The following is an 11,490-nucleotide window of genomic DNA, read 5'->3' on the forward strand; positions in this document are numbered from 1 at the left end:
TATACCAACGAGCCCTACAATAACTTAATTACAGTTCAGGAACTCCATAGAGTAATAACTAATGGCAAGAAAACTGCACCAGGCCCCGATGAAATACACTATGAAATGCTAGCCCATCTGTCCGAACCTGCAGTAGAAGCACTCCTGAAATTTTTTAACAAAATCTGGGTGTCAGGCAAAATGCCTGATGCTTGGAAGAAGGCTGTCATTGTACCATTCCTGAAGCCTGGAAAACTGCCAAACTCTCCTACTAGTTACAGGCCAATAGCCCTAACTAGCTGCCTTGCCAAATCATTCGAAAGCATAGTCAATACCAGGTTAATGTTCATTCTTGAAGCTCGTGAACTCCTTGACACCCACCAGTGCGGCTTCAGAAGAGCTTGTTCAACACTGGATCATCTAGTTCGGCTTGAAAACACAGTCCGAGAAGCCTTCATACATAAACAGCACTGTCTCGCAGTTTTCTTTGATATGGAAAAAGCATACGACACCACCTGGTGATATGGGATACTTCGCGATCTGGCAGATCTTGGAATCCGCGGCAGAATGTTGAACTGCTTAAAAGATTTTTTGTCCGACCGCTCGTTCCAAGTACGCCTCGGTTCTACACTCTCGAGGAACTTTACACAAGAGAACGGAGTACCGCAAGGATGCATATTAAGTACTACACTTTTCATTGTAAAAACGAATTCCATAGCCAAAGTAATCCCACAGTCTGTTATGTACTCTCTTTATGTTGATGACCTCCAAATCGCATGCACATCATTCAGCCTATCGACGTGTGAACGACAGATGCAACTAGCATTAAAGAAACTGAGTAATTGGGCAGATAAAAATGAATTTAGGTTCTCGCCTCAGAAAACAGTTGCAGTTCTTTTCTCTCTGAGGAGAGGCCTACAGCTCAATCCCACCCTGCACCTAAATGAAACCATACTCCCGATAAAGCAAGAACATAAATTTTTAGGACTAACGTTTGACAAGAAGCTCACATTCCTCCCACACATAAACAGCCTGAAAGTCAAAGCCTCTCGAGCTCTCAACATCCTTAAAGTACTCTCAAGGAGACACTGGGGCTCTGATAGGACATGTCTTCTCCATATCTATCGCTCAGTGGTACGCTCCTGTTTAGATTACGGGTGCGTGGTCTATGGGTCAGCAAGACCGTCATACCTTAAACGGCTGGACCCAGTACATAACCTGGGTCTGCGTCTTTCAACTGGTGCATACAGGACATCGCCGGTGGCAAGTCTGTATGTAGAAGCAAACGAACCGCCACTAAAATAGAGGAGGACCATGCTTACACTTTCATACGTCCTGAAAATTCGCTCGTTACCAAAACATATTTCTTACTCCATACTTACAAACTGCCCCTCAAGAACACTGTACATCAATAAACCTCGATCCATCAGACCTCTCATACTCCGTTTTGAAGAGCAGTGCCGGGAACTCAACTTGCTGGATGCACTTCCTGATATTGCACGGAGACCTGACCCACTGCCACCTTGGTACAACTTCACTGCTGTGTGTGACTTCACATTAACTCAATTTCGCAAATCACAAACACCGCATGAACACATTATACAAGAGTTCTTGGCATTAAATGAGAAATACAGTGATCACAAGGCATTTTATACAGATGGTTCAAAGACAATATTTCATGTAGGCAGTGCAGTAATAGAAGACAAACAGGAAAAAACAGTAAGGTTGCCACAGTGTGCCTCAATATTTACTGCCAAATGCTACGCCTTATCTCTAGCAATAGATAAAATAGTCAACAAAAACATCAAAAACAGTATCATCTATACAGACTCTCTGAGCGTACTCGCATCACTACATCAAAAAAATGCTACAGAACCTTTAATAGGGGACATAGTCCATTATGTAGTGATAGCAAAAACACAAGGACTTAATATCAAATTTTGCTGGGTGCCAAGCCACGTAGGAATCAGCGGTAATGAGAGGGCTGATGCATGTGCCGCGGCCGCCTCCATTGCTCAAGTACAGAAGGTGAAAATTCCACATAATGATGCCATAAAATTTATACAAAGAACACTGAGACAAAAGTGGCAGGCTGCATGGGATAACAAAGTTAATAACAAGCTACACCTAGTAAAACCAGTTATAAAAGAATGGAAATCATGCAGCCATCAAGAACGCTTCATGGAGGTTACAGTATGCCGTCTGCGTATCGGGCACACACATCTCACACATAATTTTTTACTAATGAAACAAGATAAGCCTACGTGTGGAGAATGCGGAGAAGTACTCACAGTCAACCACATCCTGATTACATGCCCAAAACTAGAGACACTACGGAGAAAGCATTTCACTATTTTTTACGATCGTGCCATCCCTTTCCATCCCAAATTACTTTTAGGAGAAAGAGCAATAATAAACTTAACATGTGTTCTTAGTTTTTTAAAAGAAGCAGACGTTCTGAATAAACTGTAAACTTTAACGAACCTTCTTCCCTTTTCAAATAAGAACAGATTTTAACCTTGCTCTTGGCGCATGATAGCCTCAGTTGCTTATGCGCCATAAAACCCCAATACAATACAATACAATACAATACAATACAATATAAATAAGAAACGGATAAAAAGCAGTACAAGATACATTAAACAGCACTGAACAGGAGAAAAAGCAAAACGTGAAGTAAATTAAATTAAATACAATACTTAGGCTAGAAAGTAGAAGTTATATGTGATAAATACAGTTTAGAGTACAAAGCTACGAACGTCCAATATAAATGAAGAGAGCGAGTTTTGGAAGATGTTAAGGTAAAGAGAAAAAGTTAAACATCTGCATTCTGTCAAGAGGGTAATGGGAATGAGGAAACGGAGAAACTTGAAACGGTCTGAATTCCCTCATGCACTTTCGCGGAACGCGCAGTAGGATGTACTCTAAGAGCTGAGGCCACACAATGTGGCCATGAAGGAGATTGTATAGAAAAATTATATCTACTCTGATACGACGGCAGTTAAGAGAAGGAAGATTCAGTAGGGTACTCTTGGTGGAGCGAGAGGAGGAAGTTGAGCAAGGAAAGCGATATCGAATAATAATAATAATAATAATAATAATAATAATAATAATAATAATAATAATAATAATAATAATAATAATAATAATAGTAATAATAATAATAATAATAATAATAATAATAATAATAATAATAATAATAATAATAATAATAATAATAATAATAATAATAATAATAATAATAATAATAAAATTTATTTTTTTCCTCCTTCCAGTACAAATGCAGGCCTGCCAAAGCCTCCGGAAGCTTGAATTGCAGTGCCCGGCAGTAGACAGCATATAAGCCATGCACCGAGCAGACATGTTAAAAAAACAACACAGAAAAAGCAACAAAAAATATGAGAGAAGAAAATGGATTCGCTGCAGCCTTTGCTCAACTAAGAAATTATGGGGAACGCGTAAGCTCCACACTTAGGGTATGACACGATAGCCTAGGCTACCATGCAGCCCACATATAAAGGCGCGCTCTACCAAGGCGTATGAATGTGCCTGCACGTGAATGCAAGGGTCTTGGAGGGCTGATTTTGATATCACCGTCTCTTGTGAAAGGAGCGCCACGAGTTGGCAGCTCCTGTTAAACGTAATGTCTGGTAACATTATCCAGTTAGTGCTCAGTCATGTCAGCTGCCAGCTACAGCCTAAAAGCACCGCGTTCGTGAGTCTTGGCTCCCAACGTCAACGCCGGCGGACAGCCGCTGGATTTTCGGTGAACGGGGCATTAACGCTCACGCGTTCCTGTCCACTGCTGTGTAGCAGATTTAATGTAATATGGAGTGCTACATAAGGAGTAAAGACAATCGATGTGATATAAAGGGAAAAAGTAGGCGTCAGCATTACTATTTCCGTCAAGTGCAAGTAGTTCCTGCCCGTCACAGGTTTAGCCCAAGTAAGAGAGTAGCGTGATCCAGTTCGTCTGTCACAGTGCTACACACCACCGAACGCTGCGATCGTTCTCCCGATCCTTAACCTGCTGAAGAATACCAATCATCATCCTGTTTCCCTTGACATTAGCTGTCTACATTATTTTGCTATTGCCGCAGGTCACTACATAACATTTAAGTGGATACCAGTTCAATGTGGCATCAAAACCAATGAAAAAACCGATGGAGCGGCTCGTAAACGCCACCAACATCCAAGATACATTCGGACCTTCTTCATGAAATTTGATGCATCCCAACAGGCTAAAAAAATAAACAAAGTATCGACTTTGGAACTTGCCGACACATCACTGCCAATTTCTTTACTCAATTGACCTACATCTAAGATCAAGACTCCCTCCGAAATTTCCTCGCCAACTAAAAACTCTTTACCACCGACTTCGCCTGAACTGTGCATATACAAATGGCTTGTTCTACCATTCCGGTGAAATAAACAGTCCGTATTTTGACAACTGTGGCTCGATTGAAACTGTGGAACATATCCTACTTGAGTGCTCTGTGTACGCTGACGAGCGTGCGTACTATGAACATAGCATGGAGAAACTCTCCCCAGTGCCTTTAACAATGAACAGTGTTTTGGGCCCCTTAGCCTGCCCTAGGCAACAGAGACTCGCAATGAACTTTTATTTACGTATTGCAAAGACATTGGACGGCTTGACAAAGTCTAAATTCACCTTGCACGTTTCCTTCAGGCATTTTTCAAGCTGTGAACTGCATAAGCACATTTGTCGGATCATGCATTTCAGCATTTCATTTTATATCATTGCTCCACGAAGCACCTTAAACGTATTTAACGGCAGCATTTTATCTCCCTCTTCAATTCTCTTATTTTCCTCACCATTCTTTTTCAATCTTTTCCTCCCGAATTCCCCTTCCTACAGCGAGGAGCATGGCAGCGAAATGTAAACGCCGGCTAAATTCTCTGTTTTTCATTAAAGGGTCTCTCTCTTTCTATCTCTCCCGATCCAATCCAGCAATCAGAATGAGACGCTCCGTAACGCCCCTTCATTCTTCTCTGTGCCGCAACCCCGTCGCCTTCCACCTTTTCCATAACGAGGCTTTAGACGGAAAGAGAGACGGATGGATGGATGGATGGATGGATGGATGGATGGATGGATGGATGGATGGATGGATGGATGGATGGATGGATGGATGGATGGATGGACGGACGGACGGACGGACGGACGGACGGACGGACGGATGGATGGATGGATGGATGGATGGATGGATGGATGGATGGATGGATGGATGGACGGACGGACGGACGGACGGACGGACGGACGGACGGACGGATGGACGGATGGATGGACGGAGGGATGGACGGATGGATAGATGGATGGATCCAGAATGGATGGATGGATGGATGAATGAAAGGTTTTTCCAGGATGGTTATTTTAAAATGCTATGCAATAAATAGCTTCCGTAATGAATGCCACGAAGTGCTTTAAATATTCTATCGATAAAATTTCTTTTTTTATCTCTGCGAATAAGATAGCAGTAAGTAAGTTCAGGCTAACAGGGGCAGCGAGAAAGTGGCCTAAACGAAAACATGACACGGGCTAAGCACGGAGATACGGCAAATGCCTTTGTCCTAGAGAAGCCTTAGTTATGCTGACGAAGATGACGAAGTAACGCATGCAGCACCCCGGAAGAAAACCGAGACCAGAGCAGTTCAGTTCAGTTCAGTCGTTCAGTCGTGTCCGACTCTTCGTGACCCTATGGACTATGTCACGCCACGCTTTCCGGTCTCTCACTATCTTCCTAACATCACATAACATCTATGGACTATGTCACGCCACGCTTTCCGGTCTCTCACAATCTTCCTAACATCACATAACATCATCTGCAGTGCCTCGAGGATGCCATCTAACCATCGCTTTCGCTGCCTACCCCTTTTCCGGCGACCCTCAACCTTTCCCAACATCAAATCTTTCTCCAGCGACTCCTCTCTTCTCATCAGATGACCAAAGTAGCTGAGCTTCAACTTTAGAATTTGACCCTCCAATGAGCAGTCAGGGTTTATGGTCGACAATATCGACTGATTTGATCTTCTGGCAGTCCAAGGAACTCTCAAGAGTCTTCGCCAGCACCACAATTCAAACGCGTCAATTCTTCGGCGGTCAGCCTTTTTCACAGTCCAACTCTCGCATCCATACATCACAACTGGAAAGACCATAGCACGAGTTATACGGATCTTGGTTGGCAGACTAATGTCTCTGCTCTTTACTAGGCGGTCAAGGCTAACCATTGCTCTCTTTCCCAGAAGCAGGCGTCTCCTAATTTCATGGCTGCAGTCTCCTTCCGAGGTAATCTTGGGGCCCAAGAAGAGAAAATCTGTCACAGCTTCCACTTCTTTTCCATTGATGCTCCAGGACTTAACTTGGGAGAAGTTAAGTCCTGGAGACTTAACTTGTTTTTTTTTTTAGGACTGCTGCAGCTGAGGCTCTAAGGGAGCACTCCAGGTGAGGCTCAAAGGAAGTATACCTTTGCATGACAAACAGAACCACCTTTGCAGGCTGCGAGGTTCGAAACTGGGTTTGGGCCCACTGCGGAGGAGGGGCGCGCAGCGGGGTTTACGGAGCTTGTCCCAAACGCACACCCCTGGAAAAGCCGAGCGCCAGGCCGGGGGACGCTTGTGCCCAGTTTACCGGTGGGTGTCCGGCGGTGGGTTTCGAACTAACCACCTCCCGCAGCCGAGACAGTGGCCTTGTGGATGGTTTTATTTTTAGTTTTTTTTTTTAGGACTGCTGCAGCTGAGGCTCTAAGGGAGTACTTCAGGTAAGGCTCAAAGGAAGTATACCTTTGCAAGACAAACAGAACCACCTTTGCAGGCTGCGAGGTTCGAAACTGGGTTTGGGCCCACTGCGGAGGAGGGGCGCGCAGCGGGGTTTACGGTGCTTCTCCCAAACGCACACCCCTGGAAAAGCCGAGTGCCAGGCCGGGGGACGCTTGTACCCATTTTTACCGGTGGGTGTCCGCGGTGGGTTTCGAACTAACCACCTCCCGCAGCCGAGATGGCGGTAATGTGCAATGATTGCCTGAGAGACGTCTGAGAGGAGCTTGATAGTGCATGCGCAGGCTGTTTTGAATAGAGGTGAAATAAAACTGCTGGCCCTCCACAGCCTGGCGTAGGCCCTCGTATACGTTCCGGTTTTACCCGAATAACACTGAATGACATCCGCCAGTTAAGAAATAAAAATTGCTGAATTGGTTAAAAGCGAAAAACATTCGTGTTTAGAAGTTCATAATAGCCTAGGAACTATTGGGGACGAATAACTTCGCATTTCCGTCCCCTAAAAATACAGACACGGGCAGAGTAGGCATTGTACAATCCAGTCCAGGAGAAAAAGTGGTTGGGTGGCTACGCTTGAGGTTCTGCAGCCTTGGCCGCCGGTGTCACACGCAGGCATCTTTGTTGCTGTAGCAATCGACCATTAGCGGAAATCTAAGTGAGCTACTTAAGGCTCGCTCTCCCAGAAACAGAACTCGTTCCCAGATGACACTGCTGCATTTTCTCTTTTTGCCGGAAGTAGTAGCAGAAGACCTGTCGGTTGAAGTCCATCGAAATGCTCAAATCTACAGACTCCTAGTGAGGAACGTGAGTTCAAGGAAGGAGCTCGAGTCAGAGTTCCACAGTTACCGCCAGTACACAGCTAGTGCTGTTGTCCACACCCTTTGTTTTCTTTTGGTGGATGTGCATAGCCAGTATTAGCACAAGCCTCTATGGACAGCTTGAGTTTTCCTGAATCAAGAACTATCATTGAGCGAACATTCTCAAAATTTCGTACTGTCAACACAAAGGAGCCCACTGAAATAAATGTTGAGTTTGGACAACTATGCTTGTATACCCGTTGCAATTATTAGACGGCGCGTGGAAGGGTGGCGTTTGCTCCAAAGTCAATAAATTTGTTTTTCTGCTTCTACGAACTTGCGTTTTCATTTTTTTTTCATTATTTATCGCCGCATTGTATATTCTAGCCGAAAGACACGGATTTCGAAAAAAGTGTATAAACGCCGAAAAGCATGCGTACCCGAACGTACACGGCATAGGAACATTTACCGCTTTGAACCCGTCAAGGTCGGAAATCCCGCAATGATTCGGAAGGAAAGTCTATCGGAGGAAAAAGCCCAAGGCCGTCGAAGTCTCATCATGACCACTGCCATTGCGAGAACCTAGTGCGTCTGTAATGATTGTGAACACAGTGAGCACTAACAGAAATGAGAAGAATGCGCCCGCTGACCTAAGACTACCTGGGTACACGATCGATACCGATGCGACTACACACAGTTGGTAACTGCGCGCACAGTAGTTTTTAGAAAATGACAATGCGGCTAGCGAGACCGTTATAGCTTAGGGAGTCCAGCTAAAGAGAAACAATTGTTCCAGGGTCCAACGTCGAATTACTCACCCATTTTATGCAGCAAAACCTGTAGCACAGCAACAAGAACAAGGGAGGCGATAAAGCACCACAAAAGATGCACACGCTGCTCAATGGCAAGCGACTGCAGTAAGACGGCGAAACGAACGCTGTCGAAGTAGCCACTGCACAAAGGCTTTAGGAAGACAAGGAGCGCTACTTAATACCTTTTTTGGCGGGGCCCGTTTTTTTTTTCACGTAGTTAGTCGATGGGCGGAGCTGGACGTCGGCTGGCATCACATAGACAAAAAAGGAAAATAAAAATCGCTGATGGGAACTTTTCAATACATATATTTTTAACTACGAAAGGGTTTTACTAACGCTTTCGTATATAAGAGTTTGGGCGGCGCCAATAACAACCAAACAAGTCATGTGGGCATTTTGAGATTAAAAAAAAAGAAAGCTAACAGATCCGTTAGCGCCAAGCGCGTTTCCCCGCTCGCGCACAACCTGTCTCCTCCCCCCCCCCTCCAGCCCCCTTTTTTTTTATCCACATGACCACAGCCGAAGGCGCGCTAAACTATATATATATATATATATATATATATATATATATATATATATATATATATATATATATATATTGTAGTGAACTACACGAGGATATACGAAGACGAGGATAAGGACGACGAAGTGCCGCTGCGCTGCTCGTGCTCGCTTGTGGAGACTGAGACTGGCTGTGTTCTTGTGTGGTTCGCCGTGAAACTTCGACAGGGCTATTATCCCTGTTAAAGCACAGTAAAAACCCCCTTTCACTTGGTGGAGGTGAGCATTTTCTGCCGCCCTGGAGCTCCGCAGCCGCACACTCCCGACACAAGCAATGACCGACGCTACCACCCCCAGTCCAGCCAGCCCCTCATCCGCGGTGTTCTGCGCTGGAGCTTTGCGCCAGCGTGATCCTCCTATCTTCAGCGGAACCGGCGACCATGACGTCGAAGACTGGCTTGCCTCATATGAGCGGGTCAGTATTCACAACCACTGGGACGACAACCAAAAACTCAATAACGTCATTTTCTACCTAACGGACGTTGCAAACCTATGGTTCCGCAACCACGAGGCCGATATCACATCGTGGTCTACTTTCAAGGCTAGTTTTGCCGATATTTTCGGCCGGCCTGCAGTGCGCAAGTTGCGCGCTGAGCAACGCCTGCGCGGCCGTGCACAGCTTCCTGGGGAGAATTTTACCAGCTATATTGAAGATGTCGTAGACCTGTGCAAGCGCGTGGACGCTTCAATGTCAAAGAGCACCAAGATTGATCACATTATGCAAGGAATTGATGATGACGCGTTCCAGATGCTTCTGGCTAAAAATCCAGCCACCGTCGTCGACGTTATCAACGCATGCCACAACTTTGATGAATTACGCAAGCGCCGTAACATCACTCGCTCTTCGCTCTCAAACCCCGCGCCGCTTGCAGCTTTAACACCTGAAGCAGACCAGTCCACCTTGCTGCCACAAATACAGCAGTTCGTTCGAGAAGAAGTTGCCCGTCAACTACCCCTCGTTCGCCAACGTCCTGACGCTCCCACTCCTCTAGTGCCAAAGCTGCAGCAAGTCATCCGCCAACAAGTTGCGGAAGCACTCCCCACACTTCCTGAAGCTCCTTCTGTTGCTCCTTTGACATACGTCGAAGCACCAGTCCAGTATAGTCAACCTGCTGTTCCAGCCCCTTTGACCTACGCGGCTGTGGCTGCGCGGCCACCGCCTGAGCCGTCACAGCCCATGCAGCCTGTTCTACGCCCTGCACCGCTTCCTCAAACGGACCCGCTTCATCCGCCCACTGCGCGCTATTACAACCCTTGGCGTACTTCGGACAATCGTCCTATTTGCTACTACTGTGATTTCGCTGGACATGTGGCCCGCCGATGTCGTCGTCGCATGGCCGAGCCTGCGTCTTCAGATTACTCGCCACCGCTGCTTCGTTCTGCCCACTCTCCGCCTGCGTATGCCCCAGAACAGCGTTCATACACAACCCGTCGTTCTCCTTCTCCGCGTCGCCGGTCACTGTCACCAATGCGCCGGCGACCACCACCTGCTGACGAGGGAAACTAAGCTCCGCGGTTCCTGAGGCAAGAACTGCGTACTCTGCGAAAAGCTCAAGGCCTCATATTCCACCCAGGAACGTTATAATGATTTCTATCGATGGTCTGTCCGTATATGCGCTGGTCGATACTGGTGCTGCAGTGTCATTGATTCATGAGCAACTCTGCCGACGATTACGAAAAGTTACGACGTCATTTAACGGTTTGTCGCTCCGCACTGCCAGTGAAGAGAGGATTGCACCTTTAGCAGCATGTACATCGCGTGTCCTCATTGAAGGTATTTTGTACAGTGTCGAGTTCGTAGTTTTGTCATCTTGTTCCCACGACGTGATCCTCGGATGGGACTTCTTGTCTAAAAATAACGCCGTGATCGATTGCGCCCGAGCTGAAGTAGAATTTTCTGCACTGTGCGACGCACTGCCCGACGACAACCGTTCAGTGTGTCCTCAAAAGCTAGCCATCGCTGACATGCCTGCGGAGCAGCGAAAAGACCCGTGGCTCGCATCTCTTATCGAGATCGTGTCCACTTCTCCTAACGCTGCTGCGCCTTCTCGGGCTTTGCGCCGTCAAGCACCACACTTTGCCCTACGAGACGGTCTTCTCTACCGCCGCAATTATATGACTGATGGTCGACGCTGGCTTCTCGTCATTCCCCGCCATTTACGACATGAAATTTGCACCTCTTTCCATGCCGACCCTCAGTGTGCCCATCCTAGTGTAGTGAAGACGTTTCAGAGGATCTCTCAACGCTACTATTGGCGCGGCATGTACGGTTATATTTGCAAATACGTCCGCTCCTGCATCGCCTGTCAGCGCCGGAAGTCATCCACACCTCGTGCTTCTGGCCCCTTACAACCACTTCCATGCCCGGCCCGCCCTTTCGACCGCATTGGCGTTGACCTTTACGGGCCACTTCCCTGCACGGTTTCTGGGAACCGGTGGATTATCGTCGGCATCGACCACCTCACCCGGTATGCCGAGACCGCCGCTTTACCCGCCGCTACTGCCCGTGAAGTTGCCCTGTTCTTGCTACATCATTTTGTTCTTCGCCA

Source organism: Amblyomma maculatum, unplaced genomic scaffold (assembly GCF_055883805.1).
Source record: "Amblyomma maculatum isolate TAMU_Amacu unplaced genomic scaffold, ASM5588380v1 scaffold_18, whole genome shotgun sequence".
Taxonomy (NCBI): Eukaryota; Metazoa; Arthropoda; class Arachnida; order Ixodida; family Ixodidae; genus Amblyomma; species Amblyomma maculatum.